Below are 25744 nucleotides of genomic sequence, written 5' to 3' on the forward strand. Positions count from 1 at the left end.
GATGTGTTCATCTAGATGTGCTCACCTATATGTGCTCACCTATATGTGCTCACCTAGATGTGCTCACCTAGATGTGCTCATCTAGATGTGCTCACCTATATGTGCTCACCTAGATGTGCTCACCTAGATGTGCTCACCTAGATGTGCTCACCTAGATGTGCTCACCTAGATGTGCTCACCTAGATGTGCTCACCTAGATGTGCTCACCTAGATGTGCTCACCTAGATGTGTTCACCTAGATGTGCTCACCTAGATGTGCTCACCTATATGTGTTCACCTAGATGCGCTCACCTAGATGTGCTACACTACCATGTGTTCACCTAGATGTGCTCACCTAGATGTGCTCACCTAGATGTGCTCACCTAGATGTACTCACCTAGATGTGCTCACCTAGATGTGCTCACCTAGATGTGTTCACCTAGATGTGTTCACCTAGTTGTGCTCACTTAGATGTGCTCATCTAGATGTGCTCACCTAAATGTGTTCACCTAGTTTTGCTCACTTAGATGTGCTCACCTAGATGTGCTACTCTACCATGTGCTCACCTAGATGTGCTCACCTAGATGTGTTCACCTAGATGCGCTCACTTAGATGTGCTTGTTACGGCCCTCTCGAGACGCAACGGGGTTCTTACTCTGATGTTGTTAGAGGAAGTTGTATCCGACCCCAAGCCAGTAGTGGCTATCAAGGGATGTGATCCGTGACGCAAGTAACTTAAAGGGGGAAGGGAAATACAGTTAAGAACTTAAGATTATAATTGTTCCCATCACCAAATAAATAATATATATAAAAGAGTGCACAGGGGGAGGGGTATTAACACTGTACAGGGGAAATACACAATAGTCTTCTGTTGAAGACTCTGGACACAGGCTCTCGGTGCTGAGTCCTCGGTGCTTCTTCGTGGCCTCACAACGAATTCTTCTGAGAAGTTGAGCCTACCCTGGCCACAGGTCAGCCAAAACACAGGTCCACTGGGGGCACCGCCGTGGAGGCCGTCAACCACACGTCCAGCAGGTCTGCTGGCAGGTTCCGGATCAGCAAGGCTGGTCAGGCCACTCCACGGGCGATATTAGGGTAACGCCCTAGACAGGAGTCTCGTGTGATATCACAAATCACTCTCCTGTCCTCAATACCCCAGTGGATAAACTCTCCAGCAGTCGGTCCCGGGTAATCCTTCTACTGCCACTCCACTGGCAGGGTAACACCACAGTGTTCTTCCGGGGGACGACTTCACAGCTGCTGCAGCAAAGCACAAGATATGGAGACGGCTGCCTTGGGTAGACTGACTCAACTTCCATCACAGCAGTCCCAGGTCGACTCTGTAAGCAGACACGTCATCAATAACAGGGACACTAAAACACCTCACTTACAGGCTCAGACACAAATGCCCGACATATCCATTCCATAGATGGCGTTGTAGTCTGAGCACCACCTCACCAGAGGTCAGCGGCGGCGGTGTTGAGTGCTGAACGGGACTGGAAACTGGCCCTTGTGGCCAGTATTCGCCGTCCTCACCAGGTGTCGTCGTCCGTTTGGCGGGGGTTTCGGGAGCTGACCCACAGATGGCGCGGTCGTCACTGCTCCGTGCTCGGACGTTGGATCCGGGTTCGTAACAGTGCTCACCTAGATGTGCTCACCTAGATGTTCTCACCTAGATGTGCTCACTTAGATGTGCTCACCTAGATGTGCTCACCTTGATGTGCTCACCAAGATGTGCTCACCTTGATGTGCTCACCTATGTATGCTCACCTAGATGTGCTCACCTAGATGTGCTCACCTAGATGTGCTCACCCTAGTTATCATCGTTAAGTATTACCAAGAACTAAAGCTGATTTGTTACTTTTCAATTTGTATTTCTGGAAATGATCACATGGCGGGAATTTTAAGTGTATGATTAGAATAAAATTAATAACAGTGTTTCAGAAACTTTAAACTGTTTTAAAATTAATAACAGTGTATTTAGCGTATAAATGTTTTATTTTTATTTTACTTTAGTTTGCTGCAAGTGCTGAAAGATAGAAGCAACAAATCGATGGAACTTGACTTTATTGTGTATTAAACTCACAAGATTTAAATATTTACCATAAATCTTTAACAAAAAAGTTCTTCAAGTTATTTTTCTATATTGAAGACTTCAATTAATAGAATTCTAATTATAAAGAAATTGCGTGTTTTCACTAACTTATATAAATTTATAATAATTGCTACAGTAATTATGGTAATATTATAGTAATAGTTAAGGAATTATGATAATATTTATGGTAAAGACTTGTATATTCCTTATATGTACAGAGGAAATATATGTATATTCCTATCATTATGTTACGGGATTCATTATATTATTGATTATATTTCTATATTGATGCAAGAGAGGAAAAAATCCAGAATGAAAACCTAGCTATGAACACAAATCCTCAAGTACACACACAAAATATTCACATATAACACAATCACACATGTTGTGAGCTTTACGACACAACTGAATAGCGTGTTGAGAGCGTTGCTCTACAAGAATGAGTTGTTATTGTTGCAACCCAGAAATAATGTGTTGTGAGTGTTGCATCACGTTATTTCTGTGTTGCAATGCTGCAACACCTTCCACATAATATCCCTGTGTTACAATGCTGCCACTCTCACTATATAACATCCTTGTGTTGAATCACTCAAACCTCATTATTTTATTGTTGCAACACTCGCAACACGTTATACCTGTACATTGCAACATTCAGAATACGTTATTCCTGCCCGCTGCAAAATTCACGATACGTTATTCTTGTATTACAACGTTGCAACACTCACAACACAACATTACTGTGTTGCAGCGTTCATAACACTTTATTTCTGCGTTGCATTATTCACAACACTTTTGTTCTGTGGTGCAACACTTACAACATATCATTCCTGAATTGCAACACTCACAACGGGTTATTTGTGCGGTGCAACTCTCACAACACACTTATCCTGTGTTGCAATGATGTAACACTCTATAATTTATGCGTGCAACACTTACAGAACGTCATTTCTGTGTTGCAGTACTCACAAAATGTCATTTATGTGTTGTAACACTCACAACACGTTATTCCTGTGTTGCATTGTTGCATCACTCACAACATGTTATTGCTGTGTTTCAACACTCATAAGACGTTAGCAATGTGATGCAACACTCAACTCGTTTTCCCATCAAGCGTTAAACGTTGTATTCTTGCACCATATTAATTGTTCATTGTTAATATGTGAATTACAAATGATAAGAGATTGAAAAGATAGATAAAATGTGATGGAAAAATATTGTTATAAATAGATAAATAGAAAATAATTAAAAAACGGGAAAGAATATATAAATTATATGCAAATGAATAGTTATTAAAGATGGTTAAGTGTATAAATACAATTGACTAAGTATCTAAAAATGTTATTGAACTAATAAATACATGATGATTAAAGAATTAATTTAAATGTGATAAATAGATATGTAAAAGGTGCTGGAATAGATCTATAAAAAGTGAATAAATATTAAAGGGATTAAATAGATGAAAAAATAGGACTCAATAATTCCAACTAAAGTGTTATTTGGGTAATATATGAAAAAAGGAAGTTTTGGTCTAGAGTTGGAACTGGTGACCGCGTCAACACCGGGTCCAACTGGTGACCGCGTGAACACCGGGTCCAACTGGTGACCGCGTGAACAACGGGTCCAACTGGTGACCGCGTGAACACCGGGTCCAACTGGTGACCGCGTGAACACCGGGTCCAACTGGTGACCGCGTGAACACCGGGTCCAACTGGTGACCGCGTGAACACCGGGTCCAACTGGTGACCGCGTGAACACCGGGTCCAACTCGTGACCGCGTGAACACCGGGTCCGACCTCCCAGTCTGGCCACGACTCTTCCTGCTTAATGAAGAACTCAACAGTCATACATTCATTCACTTCATCATACATCATCAACTGACAACTGAGGCGTGTGAAGGAGAAAGTCGGGAAGGAAAATTAATCTTTATGAGAAGAGGATGTAAGGTAAGGTAAGGAAATCATGAGGTGAAAGCGCCAGGCCAGTATGAATATATAACACTTGGAAGGGACATTAGGATGGGCTGGGATGTGAGGACGGAGTGAAGGAACGGTGCTCTACCACTTGCACCATCGGGGATCGAACGCCGACCCTGCAAGAAGCAAAAGTATGGAGTGGAAAAACGGTGCCCAATCACTTGGACCTTCGGGGATCGAACAGAAAACATACTTTATAGACATCATAGATCTCAATAAAGTTAAACAAAGCGAACAATTCGAAGTTATTTTCTCAAATTTATTAAGGTAAATAAATATTCAACCAGGAGATATTCTACTTAGTATTTATTTAATCAACAAATAATATGTTTACATTGGTTGTTTATGGACATACAAGTAATTATGGTAGTATTATAGTAATAGTTCAGGTAATTATGGTAATATTATAGTAATAGTTCAGGTAATTATGGTAATATTATAGTAATAGTTCAGGTAATTATGGTAATATTATAGTAATAGTTCAGGTAATTATGGTAATATTATAGTAATAGTTCAGGTAATTATGGTAATATTATAGTAATAGTTCAGGTAATTATGGTAATATTATAGTAATAGTTCAGGTAATTATGGTAATATTATAGTAATAGTTCAGGTAATTATGGTAATATTATAGTAATAGTTCAGGTAATTATGGTAATATTATAGTAATAGTTCAGGTAATTATGGTAATATTATAGTAATAGTTCAGGTAATTATGGTAATATTATAGTATTCGTGAAGGTAATTATCCTGTTGCTGTCAATATCTTACGACAGTTAAAATGTTTTTGATTACATAACTTTATTGACTCAAGAAATTAAAGAATCGTGAATGAAAACCTGACTTTAGTTAAAACTTGTCATATTCATATCCAAAATACAAAGATTTAAAACTAACGCACACAGACATGTTGTTAGTGTTGCAACGCTCAGGAACGGCATGTTTTGGGTGTTGCAACACAGGAATAAGGTGTTGAGAGTCTTGCAACACTGAAATAAGAAGTTATAAGTGTTGGAACACAAGAAGGAGGTGTTGCGAGTGTTGCAAAACAGAACTTGTTGTGAGTGTTGAGCAAAATTTATCAATTTTGTGAGTGCAAAAACAACCACTGCGCCACGGGGATTGTTATTAAAGTTATAGTTAAGGTAATTATGGTCAATTCCTTTCAATATGTTACGGCATTTAACATATTTTTCGTTATATTTCTTTACTGATGCTAGAGAGGAAGGAATCCTGAATGACAACCTTGCTGTAAATGACAGTCCAAATATAGAGAAGAAAAAATACACAGACATAACACGAGTGAATATGTGAGTGTTGCAGTGTAAAGGAATACCTTGTTATGAGTGTTACATCACAGGAATGAAGTGTTGTGAGTGTTATATCACACGAATGAAGTGTTGTGAGTGTTACAACACAGGAATGAAGTATTGAAACACAGACTAAACCGAGAGTTCGAACTCTCGGCAGTTAACACCCCGAACACCCCGGTGTTAATACCCTGAACACCCCGGTGTTAACACCCTGAACACCCCGGAGTTAACACCCCGGTGTTAACACCCTGAACACCCCGGTGTTAACACCCTGAACACCCCGGTGTTAACACCCTGAACACCCCGGTGTTAACACCCTGAACACCCCGGTGTTAACACCCTGAACACCCCGGTGTTAACACCCTGAACACCCCGGTGTTAACACCCTGAACACCCCGGTGTTAACACCCTGAACACCCCGGTGTTAACACCCTGAACACCCCGGTGTTAACACCCTGAACACCCCGGTGTTAACACCCTGAACACCCCTATGTTAACACCCTGAACACCCCGGTGTTAACACCCTGAACACCCCGAACACCCTGGTGTTAACACCCTGAACACCCCGGTGTTAACACCCTGAACACCCCGGTGTTAACACCCTGAACACCCCCGGTGTTAACACCCCGAACACCCCGGTGTTAACACCCTGAACACCCCGGTGTTAACACCCTGAACACCCCGGAGTTAACACCCCGGTGTTAACACATTGAAAACCCCGGTGTTAACACCCCGAACACCCTGAACACCCTGGTGTTAACACCCTGAAAACCCCGGTGTTAACACCATGAACACCCCGGTGTTAACACCCTGAACACCCCGGTGTTAACACCCTGAACACCCCGGTGTTAACACCCTGAACACCCCGGAGTTAACACCCCGGTGTTAACACCCTGAACACCCCGGTGTTAACACCCTGAACAACCCGGTGTTAACACCCTGAACACCCCGGTGTTAACACCCTGAACACCCCGGTGTTAACACCCTGAACACCCCAGTGTTAACACCCTGAACTCCCCGGTGTTAACACCCTGAACACCCCGGTGTTAACACCCTGAACACCCCGGTGTTAACACCCTGAACACCCCGGTGTTAACACCCCGAACACCCCGGTGTTAACACCCCGAACACCCTGGTGTTAACACCCTGAACACCCTGGTGTTAACACCCTGAACACCCCGGTGTTAACACCCTGAAAACCCCGGTGTTAACACCCCGAACACCCTGGTGTTAACACCCTGAACACCCCGGTGTTAACATCTTGAACACCCCGGTGTTAACACCCTGAACACCCCGGTGTTAACACCCTGAACACTCCAGTGTTAACACCCTGAACACCCCAGTGTTAACACCCTGAACACCCCCGGTGTTAACACCCTGAACACCCCGGTGTTAACACCCTGAACACCCCAGTGTTAACACCCTGAACACCCCAGTGTTAACACCCTGAACACCCCCGGTGTTAACACCCTGACTCCCCGGTGTTAACACCCTGACTCCCCGGTGTTAACACCCTGAACACCCCAGTGTTAACACCCTGAACACCCCGGTGTTAACACCCTGAACACCCCGGTGTTAATACCCTGAACACCCCGGTGTTAACACCCTGAACACCCCGGTGTTAACACCCTGAACACCCCGGTGTTAATACCCTGAACACCCCGGTGTTAACACCCTGAACACCCCGGTGTTAACATCCAGAACACCCCCGGTGTTAACACCCTGAACACCCCGGTGTTAACATCCAGAATACCCCGGTGTTAACATCCAGAACACCCCGGTGTTAACATCCAGAATACCCCGGTGTTAACATCCAGAATACCCCGGTGTTAACATCCAGAACACCCCGGTGTTAACACCCTGAACACCCCGGTGTTAACACCCTGAACACCCCGGTGTTAACACCCTGAACACCCCGGTGTTAACACCCTGAACACCCCGGTGTTAACACCCTGAATACCCCGGTGTTAACACCCTGAACACCCCGGTGTTAACACCCTGAATACCCCGGTGTTAACACCCTGAACACCCCGATGTTAACACCCTGAACACCCCGGTGTTAACACCCTGAACACCCCGGTGTTAACACCCTGAACACCCCGGTGTTAACACCCTGAACACCCCGGTGTTAACACCCTGAACACCCCGGTGTTAATACCCTGAACACCCCGGTGTTAACACCCTGAACACCCCGGTGTTAACATCCAGAATACCCCGGTGTTAACATCCAGAACACCCCGGTGTTAACATCCAGAATACCCCGGTGTTAACATCCAGAATACCCCGGTGTTAACATCCAGAACACCCCGGTGTTAACACCCTGAACACCCCGGTGTTAACACCCTGAACACCCCGGTGTTAACACCCTGAACACCCCGGTGTTAACACCCTGAACACCCCGGTGTTAACACCCTGAACACCCCGGTGTTCACGGGGTCGGACAGCGTGAACACCGGGTCCAACTGGTGACAGCGTGAACACCGGGTCCAACTGGTGACCGCGTGAACACCGGGTCCAACTGGTGACCGCGTGAACACCGGGTCCAACTGGTGACCGCGTGAACACCGGGTCCAACTGGTGACCGCGTGAACACCGGGTCCAACTGGTGACCGCGTGAACACCGGGTCCAACTGGTGACCGCGTGAACACCGGGTCCAACTGGTGACCGCGTGAACACCGGGTCCAACTGGTGACCGCGTCAACACCGGGTCCAACTGGTGACCGCGTCAACACCGGGTCCAACTGGTGACAGCGTCAACACCGGGTCCAACTGGTGACCGCGTGAACACCGGGTCCAACTGGTGACCGCGTCAACACCGGGTCCAACTGGTGACAGCGTGAACACCGGGTCCAACTGGTGACCGCGTCAACACCGGGTCCAACTGGTGACAGCGTGAACACCGGGTCCAACTGGTGACCGCGTGAACACCGGGTCCAACTGGTGACCGCGTGAACACCGGGTCCAACTGGTGACCGCGTGAACACCGGGTCCAACTGGTGACCGCGTCAACACCGGGTCCAACTGGTGACCGCGTCAACACCGGGTCCAACTGGTGACCGCGTGAACACCGGGTCCAACTGGTGACCGCGTCAACACCGGGTCCAACTGGTGACCGCGTCAACACCGGGTCCAACTGGTGACCGCGTCAACACCGGGTCCAACTGGTGACCGCGTGAACACCGGGTCCAACTGGTGACCGCGTGAACACCGGGTCCAACTGGTGACCGCGTCAACACCGGGTCCAACTGGTGACCGCGTCAACACCGGGTCCAACTGGTGACCGCGTGAACACCGGGTCCAACTGGTGACCGCGTGAACACCGGGTCCAACTGGTGACCGCGTGAACACCGGGTCCAACTGGTGACCGCGTCAACACCGGGTCCAACTGGTGACCGCGTCAACACCGGGTCCAACTGGTGACCGCGTCAACACCGGGTCCAACTGGTGACCGCGTGAACACCGGGTCCAACTGGTGACCGCGTGAACACCGGGTCCAACTGGTGACCGCGTCAACACCGGGTCCAACTGGTGACCGCGTCAACACCGGGTCCAACTGGTGACCGCGTGAACACCGGGTCCAACCACCCAGTCTGGCCACGAGTCTTCCTGCTTAATGAAGAACTCAACAGTCATACATTCATCCACTTCATCATACATCATCAACTGACAACTGAGGCGTGAGAAGACAAAATCAGGAAGGAAAAGTCTCTGAGGAAGCGAGGTAAGGTAAGGTAATTATGAGGTGAAAGTACTAGGCCAGTATGATTATATAGCACTTGGAAGGGATATTAAGATCATCTGGGATTTATAAGGACGAAGTGAAGGAATGGAAAGCTAACACTTGGGTCATCGGGGATCGAACGTGGATCTTGCAAGAAGCGAGAGGACGGAGTGGAGTAACGGTGCCCATGAAGCACTGGGACCATCGGGGATCGAACACAAACGTATTTTATAAGCAACACAGATCTTATAAATTTCAGCAAACTGAAGTGTACACAGTTGTTCTCACCAGTTCTTTAAGGTTTATCAGTTAGTTATTGAACTTAGTTAATGAATCAATATTAAAGTTATGTTTATCAGTTAGTTATTGAACTACGCCTGGAACCCGTAGGTGCAGGACTCTGAAGTCCTCCTCCTTGGACTCTAGCAGCCCCAGGCTCTGCTTCAGGAGGCTGGGGTCGTTCTTGCCCCTGCTGGGGTGGTTCTTCTCCGGCCCCGACCACGGCGGTCTCCGGGTTATGAGTCCCTTCACCAGCTTCCAGGTCAACTCCGGAGGTCACAGTTCCTGCGACGGCGCTGGAACTAATCGTATTGGCGTTTGCTTTTCCATTGGAGACTTTCGGCGCCGTGGAGAGGGGGGACCTGCTGCATGGTTGACAGCTTCTCCCCCGTATCAACCTACCCTGGCTTTGTGCCCTGGAGAGGCCACTCCAGACCGACAACCAGAGCACAACTCCATAGTCTCCTGAGACTGATGAATGTCTGCTACTACTACGACTAGAAGATATAGGTAATAATATATATGTAATAGTATTAGTTAACACAAAACTATATATTGGAGGAACTCTACAACCTGTAATAAGAAGTCTTGTACTTTGAATGTAACCAATGTTGTAACCCTTTTTGTGTAATGACATTTTAAATAAAATAAAACGAAAAATAAAAAAAGTACAGAGGTGGTATGAGAAGACAATATGTAAGTGTGCGCGGGTGCCCCACAAGGCTTCCCCGGATGCTGCATGTCGTCTTCTTCGAGGTCGAGGGTCCCTACAAACGCAACCAAAGATGGTACCCCCTATATATTTATATAACCTATATCTATAAAATAGAATGTTTATCCGAGGCTGGTGACCAGACACTTGGTGGGACTAGCCTCGCCCAGCTTTCCCAGATGAGTCATGTTGGGTAGGGGAGCGTCATAGCCTAGTCGGTGTCCGCCGAATTGTAATACTTTAAGAAATATCGGCATTTATATTAATAGCAAACCTAAGACAACCGTGCAGTAATAACATCTATGTAGGAGAAATCCACAAGGTCCGTGACGAGGGTTCGAACCTACGTCCGAGAGGATCCCAGATGCTGCCTTAATCGACTGAGCTACGACATGGTACAAGATTTGCAACCACAAGTTCTACTGACCTTACTTGGATCCTGCAGCCTCTCCGAGACACAAACCAGGATTTTACACAATTCCCCCCATACACCAGAGCTCTGTCAATAAGCCGTTCTACCTCTTTAAAAAACGAAGTAAGGGCGAAGAGGTAGAGCGGCTTATTGACAGAGCTCGGGTGCATGGGGGGAATTGTGTAAAACCCTGGTTTGTGTCTCAGAGAGGCTGCAGGATCCAAGTATGATCAGTAGAACTTGTGGTTGCAATTCTTTTACCATGTCGTAGCTCAGTCGATTAAGGACGCGTCTGGGATCCTCTCGGACGTAGGTTTGAACCCTCGTCACGGACCTTGTGGATTTGTTCATTTGATGCATCACGCTATTGTGATTTCTGTGTGTAATCTATGTAGGAGCTTATGATAAATTAATAGCAGTGCCTATAAGCAACACATCCATCCTCCATCGTACATATATTGATGTAATGGACAATTGGATAGTAGAATTTGGTATTATTGAATTTGGATAAACCGGCAAAGGTTCCGTCAAATCAAATCAAATGTTTATTCAGGTAAAGTACATACATACAAGGTGAGATACAAACATGTTGTTGGATTTATAGATAGAGCTTGTACATACAATGTCTAAAGCCACTATTACGCAAAGCGTTTCGGGCAAGGTTGGCCCGAACCTTTGTATTTGTTTCTCATAAAACCTAACGTAACTTACCATCCAAGGTCTAATACATGCTGAGGCCAAATATAGTACATATGTGTTATACTAGGCCTTGGAATATATCTGTTTGATTTTAGCTATACTTTTTCCGAACTATAAGGTGAATACAGGTAGTACCAAATTCTACTATGTAATTGTCCATTACGTCAATATTTAATTTATATGTTCGGTGCTCTACATAGTTACAAAATGTACGGAGAATGGATTGCATTTATTAAAGATATAAACATTTCATTTTGTTTTTGTTTTTTGAGATATATACAAGAGTTGTTACATTCTTGTACAGCCACTAGTACGCGTAGCATTTCAGGCAGGTCCCTGGAATACGATCCCCTGCCGCGAAGAATCGTTGTTACAACCAAGTACGCATTTTACTGCTGAGTTAAACAGAGGCTACAGTTAAGGATTTGCGCCCAGTAAATCCTCCCCGGCCATTTGGGGTGTTATGGTAGGAAAAATTAGACTGTAGCAGAGCGTAGTTTCGATCTATACCAGTATCATAAGAAAAGCAAAACTTTCATATTATGAGACTAGATTCAAAGAAGCAAAAGGCAACATGAAAAGCACATGGAATACCATCTCTAACATCCTAGGAACTAAACAACACTCCCACAACCAGATAACACTCTCTAAGGATGGCCTTACACTGTCATCTGACTTAGAAATGGCGAATGAATTTAATAGCTTCATTTCATCGATTGGTGCTAACCTTGCAAGTAAAATCCCACAGACTCAGACACATATCAACACATATCTCTCAGGCAGCTATCCAAACTCTCTTCTCCTCTCACCAGTCAGCCCGACAGATGTTGTGTCCATCATGCACTCACTAAAAACCAAAGCTGGGAACATCAGTGAAATCCCATCCATTGTATACAAGAGCGCCTCCCATGCCCTTGCGCCACCTATAGCTCTGCTGTTCAACAAATCCCTTGAGTGTCATACCTTCCCTGATATCCTTAAAAAAGCAAGAGTAACGTCAGTTCATAAAGGAGGTAATCCGTCAGACATAAACAACTATAGACCAATATCGAACCTACCCATACTATCAAAAATATTTGAAAAAATTATCTACAAACAGCTCTACTCCTATCTCGTAAAATTCGACATTCTTAGCCCCTGTGAGTTTGGCTTCCGCTCTCAAAAGAGTACCAACGATGCAATTATTAGTCTCTTTGATATAATTTACTCAGCAGATGACAAAAATGAGTTTCCAATTGGACTCTTCATTGACCTGAGAAAGGCCTTTGATACTGTTAATCACGAGTACCTCTTATGTAAACTCCATCATTATGGAATCCGAGGCCATGCACTGGACTATATCCAATCCTATCTTAGTGATAGACACCAATGTGTAGCCATCAATAATATAATCTCTCCCATTCTACCAATAACCGTTGGAGTGCCACAGGGCAGCATCTTGGGACCTCTTCTATTTCTTATATACATTAATGATCTGCCTAATGTCTCTAACATTCTGAAACCTATTTTGTTTGCTGATGATACTACCATCATCTACTCCAACCCCAACCCACATACACTAAATGACGTTGTTAATAATGAACTAAAAAAAGTCCACTTATGGATGTCAACCAACAAACTAACACTTAACATAGAAAAGACCTACTACATCCTATTTGGAAGCAAATCTACAAATGCAATTCAGCTTCAGATTGACAATGTAAACATTAGCAATAAAAATGATGGAAAGTTTCTTGGCATATTCCTAGACAAGAGACTCAACTTCAGTACCCACATACAACACATAACTAAGAAAGTCTCTAAAACAGTTGGTATACTCTCCAAAATCAGATATTATGTTCCTAACTCTGCTCTCATCTCTCTATATTATGCACTAATCTATCCCTATCTCAACTATGGTATCTGTGCATGGGGTTCAACCACTGCAAACCACCTCAAGTCCATCATCACCCAGCAAAAATCTGCTATCAGAATAATATCAAATTCTGCTTTCAAACAACACACAGCCCCCTTGTTTAACTCCCTAAACATGCTAAACATAATCTCACTCCACAAATTCTCTTGTGTCAACTACATTTACAAAACCCTTTTTCTAAATGCAAATCCTTGTCTGAAACTCTTCCTGGACAGATGTAATAGGACCCATTATCACCACACCAGAAATAAATATCTCTTTGATATCCCCAGAGTTAAACTTAATCTGTGTAAACACTCTATGCAAATAAAGGGACCCAGTTTATGGAACTCACTCCCTACTGAATTGAAAAGCTGTCCAACTTTTACATCATTCAAAATCAATACTAAAAAGTACCTAATTTCATCTTCATAGCTTTTCACTTTTTGCCTTAAAATTGCACTGTATCAATTGCTACCCAATCTCCCAACCTTTATGTTCCCAATTAGAACATCTTTACCATTGTGATCATTGCTGTTTTCTTATATGTGCTGCCAATCTGTTGTATGGTGTTTATAAATCTTGTTTATCTGTATCTTTTGCTACCCAGTCTCCCAATCTTTATGTACCCAATCTGAACATCTTTACCATTGTGATCATTGCTGTCTTATATGTGCTGTCAATCTGCTGTATGGTGTCTATTAATCTTGTTTAAATTACTAATCAAGCTGTCAATGTAATCAATCAGAGCTTTAATATAACAATGTGCTTTAATATACTTACTTACCTCTCTCATCTCATTTTTCTCTTGTAATGTATCTTTATCATTTATCAATTCTGATTGAAATTACCTACTTAAAATTATCTGCTAGATTAAGGACCTGCCCGAAACGCTGCGCGTACTAGTGGCTTTACAAGAATGTAAATACTGTACTATCCAATGTATTCTCACAAACCCAATGTACCTTCTTGTATATATATAAATAAATAAATAAATAATGCTTTCAATACCTCTATATCTCTAAGGGATTCCAGTTATCTCGGCAGGTATGGAACTTTTGACATAACATGAGACCCCTTCCTAGTTCCTCCATCAGCATATAAGTGAAATCCTCTATAGCCATTTAGATATGAATAAATAAATAAATAACTAAATAAATAAATAATTTAATAGTGAACACGTACACATATGCGAAACGTCCAAAGCTGGTGTCCGAAGTGGTAAAAATACTAGTGTGCGATGTTGTCAATGTACGGAGTGTCTAAACTTATTTTATTTTATTTATTATTTTATTTATGCATATACAAGAATGTACATAAGGAATGTGAGGATACAAATATGGTAATTACAGTCTTGTAAAGCCACTAGCACGCGCAGCGTTTCGGGCAGGTCCTTAATCTAAGAAAATTTTAAGGAGGTAAATACTTGCAAAATTTATAGACAAAAAAATGTTAACAGATTACATGGAATGAAAAAAAAGATGAGAGAAAATTATAGGTACAGTATATTAAAGCACATAGGTAGCTATGATTGATTGCAATGACAGCTTAAAATGGTAGTTGACAACAAATTGGTAGGCACAATACAGCAGAAACAATATAAGATTGATTGCAATGACAGCTTGAATGGTAGTTGACAAAAATTGGTAGTCACAATACAGCATATGGCTAGCACATAAAAGAAGACAGCAATGAGCACAATGATAAGGTTGTTTGATATTACATAAAAATTAGGAGATTGGGTAACACTAGGTACAGAGCAAATTTAAAGCTCAGTGTAGGAAACTAAATAGATGAAGTTAGGTACTTTTTGGTTTTGCTTTTAAATAAGGCAAAAGTTTTACAGTTTTTCAATTCACTAGGGAGTGAGTTCCATAGACTAGGTCCCTTAATTTGCATAGAGTGTTTACACAGATTAAGTTTGACCCTGGGGATATCAAAGAGATATTTATTTCTGGTGTGGTGATAATGGGTCCTATTACATCTGTCCAGGGAGAGTTTCAGAGCATGGTTTGCATTTAAGAACAGGGTCTTGTAAATGTAGTTGACACAAGAGAATGTGTGGAGGGAGTTAATATTTAGCAAGTTTAGGGATTTAAACAAGGGAGCTGAGTGTTGTCTGAAAGCAGAGTTAGTTATTATTCTGATTCTGATAAACTGATATTCTGATAAACTGCCACTTTTATACAACTACATATAACTTCGGTTTTACTTAAAAAATATTTGTCTGGTAAAGGTTTTATATAATGCTCCCATTTCTGTCTTTCTTCTGACTAATAAATAATTTAAGTTATCAAGATGTTTTCAACCATATTTTTTTCGGCCTGTTCCATTATTGGTGAAACGCGATACTTGGGTTGACCCAACTGATACTTGGGTCAGTTCCACTATGGTTCGGATCACATCCACTATGGAAGAGCTGTTTCCGTCAAAAAGCATAATCGTGTAGCATTATGTTTAAATAAATAATTCCAAGTACATTCTTTGATTCAAAAACATGATAATAAATATAAGTGTTAATTTTAAATGACTAGATATAAACAAAAATAAGAGGTTGGAAAAATGATATGTGGAACCAGACCAAAACATTGGAATGCTTAGGTGATGAGAGGGTAAACAACCGCCGCCATTTTAGCAGTGTCACAGCCGTTGATGTCCAGCACGAGCATTAAGGGAAAACCTTGACACAAACTGTACCTATCATAAAGAAAAAGCACCATCATTGACCGCCAAGTGCTCACATCAAGTCTAACTCTAAGAAACAACACTCAAGCCTTGACGCTTCTCCCAACATCCGGGGGAGAAAACCTTCACACAAACTTCACCTGTCATAAAGAAGATGAAGACTCACCAGTGTCCACAGTGTCGAAAGGTATTCCCCAGTCCTTCACATGTGAAGACTCACATGTTAGTGCATTCAGGTGACAAACCTCACGAGTGTCCAGAGTGTGGGAAGAGATTCAGTCTGCTTGGAAATATGAAGACTCACATGATGGTGCATGTGGATGAGAGACCTTTTCAATGTGCCGAGTGTGGCAAAAAATTTAGAGAACGTGGAACTATAATAAGGCACATGTTAGTGCATTCAGGTGACAAACCTCACGAGTGTTCAGAGTGTGGGAAGGGATTCCGTGAGCGTGGATATGTGAAGACTCACATGTTAGTGCATTCAAGGGACAAGCCTCATGAGTGTCCAGAGTGTGGGAAGAGATTCAGTCGTCTTAGTGATATGAAGAGGCACAAAATGATACATGCAGATAATAGGCTAAACACTTAGAGTGTGGAAGGTAATTAAGAGAATGTTGAAGGATAATGAGGCACATACAGGTATATTAACTTAACTTTAATCTAACAGTGTGCTATCACAATGTCAGTTGGATGTTCTTCAGAGGTAATTTTTTTTGAGATATATACAAGAGTTGTTACATTCTTGTACAGTCATTAGTATGCGTAGCGTTTCGGGCAGGTCCCTGGAATACGATCCCCTGCCGCGAAGAATCTTTTTTTCATCCAAGTACACATTTTACTGTTGCGTTAAACAGAGGCTACAGTTAAGGATTTGCGCCCAGTAAATCCTCCCCGGCCAGGATACGAACCCATGACATAGCGCTCGCGGAACACCAGGCGAGTGCCTTACACTACACCACGGAGACTGTAGGTTTATATTTTGTTTGACAAATACACTTCACAATGAAAGGTAAAGATATGAAGATATTTTATTATATTGTTCTTTTATGAAAGTTAGATGACCAAGCAAGAACTGGAGAAGCTGTCACTAGGAAAACTCAAAATTGCTTTTAAGTACTGTATAGAAATATCTCTTTAATTTAGCAAAGGTAAAACAAAGCTTTAAATGTTTTTCTTCATATTTATGTAAATAATGTGCTTCCTTTTTTTCCTTCCTGTGGAAATTTATTTAAAATGTTATATACTCTGTAGCTAAGTTATGGACATTTTTGTTGTAATATTATTTAGCATTGGAGTTGGTGAAGAACACAGTCTTAGATTTACTTAAGATGAGACCATTTCATTGGAAGGGAAATGTATACTAATCAAGGAATTTTCTCATCAGATTCATATGCAAACTGATGTCCATTTTTTATTTTTTGCTTAGGCTTATTTATGAGTTCCTCTCTTGATTATAAATATTTCACCAAAGAGTTTATTGAAAGCTGATTGGCATTATAGCTGTCAGTCAAGTTAATATGAAATTTAAATTTATATTACTCTAAAAATTTATCACTCTAAATTTACCAGAAATTTATTACTCTAGCCTAACTTAATCAGTTATGCTGTAATTGTCTGGGAATAATATTTTACCCGATTTACCTGAGGGCTACTAACCCGAGTGGCCTTGATGAGAACAGGAAGTCGTCGGCTTGTTGAAGGCTCCCTTCCCCCTCCCAGTTTGCCTTCATGATTTTTTCCTGGTATATTTTGAAATTTAGCCCAGTTTTGCCAGTTATTGCTTTGGTGGGTCAGCAGTTCCATTGATCAATAACCCTGTGGGTGAAAAAGCCTGAGTCAAAGTTATATTAGTCTGATTGGCAATTATTTTATCCCGACTCAATTTATATAAAAAATTATATCAAAGAGATATTTATGCTTGTGGGTTGTAGGTTCTATTACGTCTATCAATGGAGAGTTTCAGATCAGGGTTAGCATTTAGGAACAAATGTCCTAATGCATTGTAAATAGCATAAGAGAATGTGTAGAGCGAGTGTATATTTAGCATGTTCAGGGATTTAAACAGAGGTTGGGTGTTGTTAGAAGACAGTTTTATTGTTCTGATAGCAGATTTTTGTAGGGTGATGATGGGTTTGAGGTAGTTTGCAGTGGATGAATGAACCTCATGCATAGATACTGTATGTTGAGATACCACCCCTAATTTACAAAAAAAGCCTCTAGATTTTTAGCTCCAGCCATTGCATTACTCTACAACAAATTATTTGAACTCTAAACCTTTCCTGATATTTTGAGAAAAAAAGCAAGAGTAACCTTAGTCCATAAAATCAGCAATCTCACTGAAGTCAACAATTATAGACCAATATCAATTCTGCCGATTTTGTCTAAATTATTTTAAAGTTAATTTACACGCAGCCTTACTCCTATTTATACTTAGTTCTTCCCATAATGGCTTCAGGCCCAAAAAAGGACCAATCATGCCCAGTTACTATGATTAATTTCATTTATGCAGCCCTTGGAAAACTTATTCATTTATTTGTTGACCTACATAAGACATTTTGACATTGTAAACACATTAACTTTCTTAAATTGCAACATTACAGAGTAAGAGGTCACTCCCTCCAATACCTATAATCTTACCTCAGTGACAGGCTCCAGTATGTCTCTGTGAATAATTCCAATTTTCCCACTCTACCCATAAACACTGGTGTCTCACCGGGCAGTAATCTTCACCCTCTCGTCTTTTTCATCTCTCCCTCCCTTTCCAGCTCGTTGCCATAGTGTGGGGGCTTGGTTGGCGGATGCTAGAGTGTGATGCTCCATGGGACAGTGTCCTCTGTCCTTTTGAAGCCTTATGTTCCTGCTGCCTTCTTCACTAATTGTGGTGAATGCTTTTTCCTACTAAGTTTAATTTCTCCTTCCCAATTCTCCTTTTTAATTGCTATTTCCCAGCGACTTTTTGCTATTCTTGATCATTCTTTTAGATGTCATCTTCTGTTTTGACACTGGGTGTTAGGTGAGGCACAGTCTCTCATCCGTAAAACTGTGGTACCCGAAATTGTTGAGCAAAGGGACACTTTTATTGTCACTCTTTTCCTTCATTGCTGAGCCCAACCTTGACGGACTGATGGTTCTTAAAGTGGTGATTGCAGGGCATATATCTACGATGCACCCCTGGGGGGGCCCACGTCTTATCAGGTGTCCTATCCTCTAATTGTGCCGCCATGGTGGGTATGGGGGCTTGTTTGTTGATGATATGTTTACCTGTTCATTTACATGCTGATATCTGACCCTTATTTTTAACTTCTCAGATGTGGGGTGGGAGACTAGGGCCCCGAGTCGCACTGTGATGGAAAGCCGGGCTCTGTAACCCCCAGCTACTTTGGTCCCAGACCAAGCAGCTCCAGACTTTTCCTGCTTGATACCCACTTGATGGTGTTTTGGGAGTTCTTCTAGTCCCCGAGGCCAGGCTTGACTTGTGAGAGCTTGGTCTACCAGGTCCCAACTACCCCTCTCTGCTCCCCTTCTACCTCTGTGACAGGTTGAGCCCCAAGCCCCCAGTAATGACCACCTCATCACATGGAGTGGCTTCATCTCTCATTGTAAAAACTGTGCCTTTTACCCCCCTCTTACTGGGGGTGCTCGGTGCCGTCCTCTCCGCAGTCACACTCGCACAATTCCTTCCGGTTCTAATACCTTCCAAGCTTTGTTTGGTCCTGCTACATGGACTAAGTATTTTAATCTCAGTCATGTTAATTCTACTCGTCCTGATGATTTATTCATCCATAAACACCTAGTTGATGGGGTTCTGGGAGTTCTACTCCCCTAGCCCGGCCCGAGGCCAGGCTTAACTTGTGAGAGTTTGGTCCACTAGGCTGTTGCTTGCAGCAGCCCACAGGCCCACATACCCACCGCAGCCCGGTTGGTCCAGCACTCGTTGGAGGAAACTATCTAGTTTCCTCTTGAATATGTCCACGGTTGTTCCGGCAATATTTCTTATGCTCGCTGGGAGGATGTTGAACAACCATGGACCTCTGATGTTTATATAGTTCTCTCTAATTGTGCCTATGGCACCCCTGCTCTTCACTGGTTGTACAGTACTCTGCATTTCCTACCATATTGTTCACTCCAGTATGTTGTTATTTTACTGTGTAGATTTGGGACCTGGCCCTCCAGTATTTTCCCACTTGTATATTATTTGATATTTCTCCCATCGTCTTTCTAGTGAGTACATTCGGAGAGCTTTCAGACGAACCCAATAATTTAGATGCTTTATCTCGTTTATGTATCCTGTATATGTTTTCTGTACTCCCTCTATTTCAGCAATCTCTACTGCTCTAAATGGGGAAGTGAGTACTGAGCAGTACTCAAGATGGGACAGCACAAGTGATTTAAAGAGTACAACCATTGTGATGGGATCCCTGGTTTTGAAAGTTCTCGTAATCCATCCTATCATTTTCCTGGCTGCCGCAATATTTGCTTGGTTATGCTCCCTAAAATTTAGGTCATCAGACATCATTATTCCCAAATCCTTTACATGTTTCTTTCCTACTATGGGCAAATTTGATTGTGTTTTGTACCCTGTATTATGTTTAAGGTTCTAATTTTTGCCGTATCTGAGTACCTGTAATTTATCACTTTTAAACATCACGTTATTTTCTGTAGCCCAGTCGAAAACTTTATTAATATCTGCTTGTAGTTTTTCAATATCTTCAGCAGAGGTAATTTTCATGCTGATTTTTGTGTCATCTGCAAAGGATGATACAAAGCTGTGCCTTGTATTTGAGTCTATATCTGATATGAGAATAAGGAAAAGCAATGGTGCAAGGACTGTACCTTAAGATACTGCAGCTTTTAACTGCACTTGGACTCGATTTTATATGGTTAACCGTTACTCTCTGTGTTCTGTTCGACAGAAAACTGAGTATCCAGCGTCCTACATTACCAGTTATTCCCATTGACCTCATTTTGTGTGCTATCACTTCATGGTCACATTTATCGAATGCCTTTGCGAATCCATGTATACTACATCTGAACTCTGTTTTTCTTCTAATGCCTCAGTGATTTTGTCGTAATGGTCAAGTAGCTGTGAGGGGCATGATCTTCCTGCTCTAAATCCATGTTGGCCTGGATTGTGGAGGTCATTGGTCTCCATGAAACTAGTGACCTGACTCCTGATCACTCTCTCAAATACAGTAATTTTATTATGTGGGACGTTAGTGCAACTGGTCTATAATTCTTTGCCAATGCTTTGCAACCTCCCTTGCGTGGAGGGGCTATGTCTGCTGCTTTAAGCGCATCTGGTATCTTCCCCGTGTCCAAGCTCTTCCTCCACACTATACTGAGTGCCTGTGCTACTGGCACTTTGAATTTCATTACAAATATTGAATTCCATGAGTCTGAACCCGGGGCTGAGTGCATGGGCATATTGTCAATTTCTCTTTCAAAACCTGCCACGCTCTTGTTGATATCAGTTATATTTACAGGGGTTTGTATTTCACGCATAAAGAAGTTGTCCGGATCTTCCACTTTCATGCTGTGTATCGGGGTGCAAAACATGTCCTCATATTGCTTTTTTTAGGATTTCACTAATTTCTATGTCATCCTCAGTGTATGAACCTTCACTAGTACGAATAGGTCCAACACTGGCAGTGGTTTTTGCTTTTGATTTAGCATATGCGAAGAAATATTTTGGGTTTTTCTTTATTTCTTGAATTGCTTTCTGTTTTAGTTGCCTTTCTTCAATCTGATATGAATGCTTCAGTCTCTGTTCGATTTCTTCAATCTCCCTGTTTAAATTATTCCTTCTTTGTATGGAAAGTCGTGTCTGCTTCAGCACTTCTGTTAACTTTTTTCTTCTTTTATTTATTTATTTATTTATTTATGCATATACAAGAATGTACATAAAGTATGTGAGGATACAAATATGGTAATGACAGTCTTGTAAAGCCACTAGCACGCGCAGCGTTTCGGGCAGGTCCTTAATCTAAGAAAATTTTAAGGAGGTAAATACTTGCAAAATTTATAGACAAAAAAATGATAACAGATTACATGAAATGAAAAAAAAAGAAGATGAGAGAAAATTGTAGGTACAGTATATTAAAGCACATAGGTAGCTAAGATTGATTGCAATGACAGCTTAAAATGGTAGTTGACAACAAATTGGTAGGCACAATACAGCAGAAACAATATAAGATTGATTGCAATGACAGCTTGAATGGTAGTTGACAAAAGTTGGTAGTCACAATACAGCATATGGCTAGCACATAAAAGAAGACAGCAATGAACACAATGATAAGGTTGTTTGATATTACATAAAAATTAGGAGATTGGGTAACACTAGGTACAGAGCAAATTTAAAGCTCAGTGTAGGAAACTAAGAAGATGAAGTTAGGTACTTTTTGGTTTTGCTTTTAAATAAGGCAAAAGTTTTACAGTTTTTCAATTCACTAGGGAGTGAGTTCCATAGACTAGGTTCCTTAATTTGCATAGAGTGTTTACACAGATTAAGTTTGACCCTGGGGATATCAAAGAGATATTTATTTCTGGTGTGGTGATAATGGGTCCTATTACATCTGTCCAGGGAGAGTTTCAGAGCATGGTTTGCATTTAAGAACAGGGTTTTGTAAATGTAGTTGACACAAGAGAATGTGTGGAGGGAGTTAATATTTAGCAAGTTTAGGGATTTAAACAAGGGAGCTGAGTGTTGTCTGAAAGCAGAGTTAGTTATTATTCTGATAGCAGATTTTTGCTGTGTGATGATGGGCTTAAGGTGGTTTGCAGTGGTAGACCCCCATGCACAGATACCATAATTAAGATAGGGGTAGATTAGTGCATAATATAGTGAGAGGAGAGCAGAGTTAGGAACATAATATCTGATTTTGGAGAGTATACCAACTGTCTTAGAGACTTTCTTAGTTATGTGTTGAATGTGGGTGCTGAAGTTGAGTCTCTTGTCTAGGAATAGGCCAAGAAACTTGCCATCATTTTTATTACTGATGTTAATGTTGTCTATCTGTAGCTGAATTGCATTTGATGATTTGCTTCCAAATAAGATGTAGGAAGTCTTTTCGATGTCGATGTCGATTTCGATTCTTCTGTAATGTCGTCTGTGTTCTCTTTCTACGTTGGACCTTGTGTGGGATTTTTTATTACTTAAACATTTTCCCATTGAATGTTGTAAGTTCCCTGTTTATTTTCTCCGAGTCTATCCTTTTATTATTAAAATTCAATTTATTGAATAGCCCTTCTCGCTTGTTGTTTCTCTTGGGCCTACTACCGTTATTAATGTTAGTTTGCACTTCAATGAGCTTGTGGTCTGAGTACGTAGTGTCCGAGACAGTAATGTCTCTGATTAGCTCATCATTGTTCGTGAATATGAGGTCCAGCGTGTTCTCATTCCTAGTCGGTTCTGTAATCTGCTGACTGAGCGAGAATTAGTCACAGAATCTCAGTAGTTCTCTGACCTGTGATTGGTTATTTCCAGGTTGATTTCATGCTATAGTATTACTGTTTACTATTCTCCATTGTAAACTGGGTAGATTGAAGTCTCCAAGGAAGATAATATCTGGTACTGGGTTTGCTAGGTTATCAAGGCTATTTTCTATTTTGTGGATCTGCTCAGTGAATTCCTGAACTGTTGCATCTGGCGGTTTGTATATTAGAATAATAATTAGATTTATATTCTCTACCTTGATTCCAAGTACCTCTACCACCTCATTGGTCAAGTTCAGGAGCTCTGTGCATTCCAGCTCCTCTTTAATATACAGACCTACTCCTCCACTTGACCTAATTACTCTTACTCTAGTTGATTTGGTGGATACCTTTGTCACTTTTAACCCCACCCATACTGGTACGCGTGTTGTTGCAGCTCCTTCTCGGGAAGCAGCTGTCCACTTAGCCTCGATGTCCTGCATTGGGGAGACACCGGTTCGAATATCAAAATATGTCTGGTTAAATAAATGCCAGGATTGGCACAGTTATTCTACCATACATATTCTATTGCTGCACGTTGAGAACACCGCTTCTCGTCCGATCAGCGAAGTTAAGCAACGTTGGGTTCGGTTAGTACTTGGATGGGTGACTGCCTGGGAACACCAAATGCTGTTGGCAATAATGTTTTATCGGGGCATCGTAGCCTGGTGGATAGCGCGCAGGACTCGTAATTCTGTGGCGCGGGTTCGATTCCCGCACGAGGCAGAAACAAAGGGCAAAGTTTCTTCACCCTGAATGCCCCTGTTACCTAGCAGTAAATAGGTACCCGGGAGTTAGTCAGCTGTCACGGGCTGCTTCCTGGGGGTGGAGGCCTGGTCGAGGACCGGGCCGCGGGGACACTAAAGCCCCGAAATCATCTCAAGATAACCTCAAGAAGATACCATGTAGCAACTGGTGATAAGGAACTTAAAGACTACCATAATAAACATGTCCTTGAGGCCCAAGGCCATTCTATCCTCCATATTAATATGTTACTCGCCCTCCCTCGTGGTCGTCATGGCCAGTCTCTTTGTGTAATGAAAATCACTTTTGATAGGTCCTTTCCGTCTTCCGTAACTCTTAGTGCCAGATGCTGTATTCAGGAGTACATCTGTTCTTCTCGCCTCTTCCCTCTGTGGTGTCGCCTTGTCGTGGTGAGGGGCTCACGTATACCACCCTGGGACTAGTGAGGGTTGCCTTTGCCCCCTCTCCTGTCCCCTCTGTGTGTGTTGTACATGCAGATGGGCACCACGTAGGGGGCTTGTGAGCCATCGGACTGCCCGCTGGAGGGGGTAGCCCTGAGTGGATGGCTGGGTGTTCAGGCTGGGGCAATAGGGGGAGTGGGGTCTTTGCACCAGTGTGGGAGAATGAACTATGCAGTAGGACTCCTTGTTAAAAAGGGGGGGGGGGCACCGCTGGGGACGATGCAACCTTCCTTCACTGGCCCGCGCTCAGCCTCCCTCCCAGCAAACATTTTCATGTTTTTAAAACATCCTAAAAACGACATTTCATTGTTTTCAGCACGTTTATAATTACGTTTAGAAAAGGTTTTTTGAGAACTTTTATATACAACCTTAGAACGTAAATAATTAACATTTCTAAAAACTTTTTTATAATCTTTTAATTACCTACATTAAAACGTTTAGGGTAAATTAGGGTATAATAATTTTTTAATTCATATCTGAAATAGAAAGGGAGAGAAAGAAAGAAGACATATCTGAGATAGAAATGGACATCCTATATATGTATGTGTAAATTACAAATAAATAGGGTACAAAAAGAGAATTAAAATATTATATTTATTTAATTAAGAATGAGTAATACAACAAAATATATGTAATAGCTCGAAATATATAGACTATATCTATAACAGAATATAAAAGTAAAAATTTAAAAATCTATATATGCAATATGTGAACACAATAGATTTTGTGATCAAGCAGCCTGTGATTCATGTCATGCTGAGATCAGTCTGACGTTATAAGCAGTTATTGTTACTTAAAACTAAAACAAGTAAAATTTTCCGAGTATACATATAACACTATAGTTTTTCTATGACTAATAATAAAAATCTATTAATCAAAAGTTTAGGACTAATTAACTAAAAATAAAAATCTACAAGTGAATGTAAACACAGTCAAGTATAATATTCATGTAGAAAGAGAAAGAAAAAGAGAGAGAAGGAAAGAAAGAGAAAGAAAGAAAGGGAGAAAGAGAAAGAAAAGAAAAAACAGTCATGTATAATATTCATATTAGCACCATGCAATATAACTTAGATTAAGTAAAAAATCTCAGACATTTTTAAATCAAATGAAATATGAGAGCCAGAGAGAGAGACCCAGAGCCAGAGAGAGAGAGCGAGAGCCAGAGAGAGAGCGCCACAGAGCCAGAGAGAGAGAGCGTGAGCCAGAGAGAGAGAGCGTGAGCCAGAGAGAGAGAGAGAGCCAGAGAGAGAGAGAGAGCCAGAGAGAGAGAGAGAGCCAGAGAGAGAGAGAGAGCCAGAGAGAG

At 41.9% G+C, this 25744-nt stretch overlaps 1 pseudogene; it reads left to right on the forward strand.

Moving 5' to 3' along the window:
* The first annotated feature begins 23759 nt into the window (after window positions 1-23759).
* LOC138361051 (5S ribosomal RNA) lies at window positions 23760-23875 on the forward strand (annotated as a pseudogene).
* The last annotated feature ends 1869 nt before the right edge of the window (window positions 23876-25744 follow it).

The sequence above is a fragment of the Procambarus clarkii genome, unplaced genomic scaffold, assembly GCF_040958095.1.
Source record: "Procambarus clarkii isolate CNS0578487 unplaced genomic scaffold, FALCON_Pclarkii_2.0 HiC_scaffold_155, whole genome shotgun sequence".
NCBI lineage: Eukaryota > Metazoa > Arthropoda > Malacostraca > Decapoda > Cambaridae > Procambarus > Procambarus clarkii.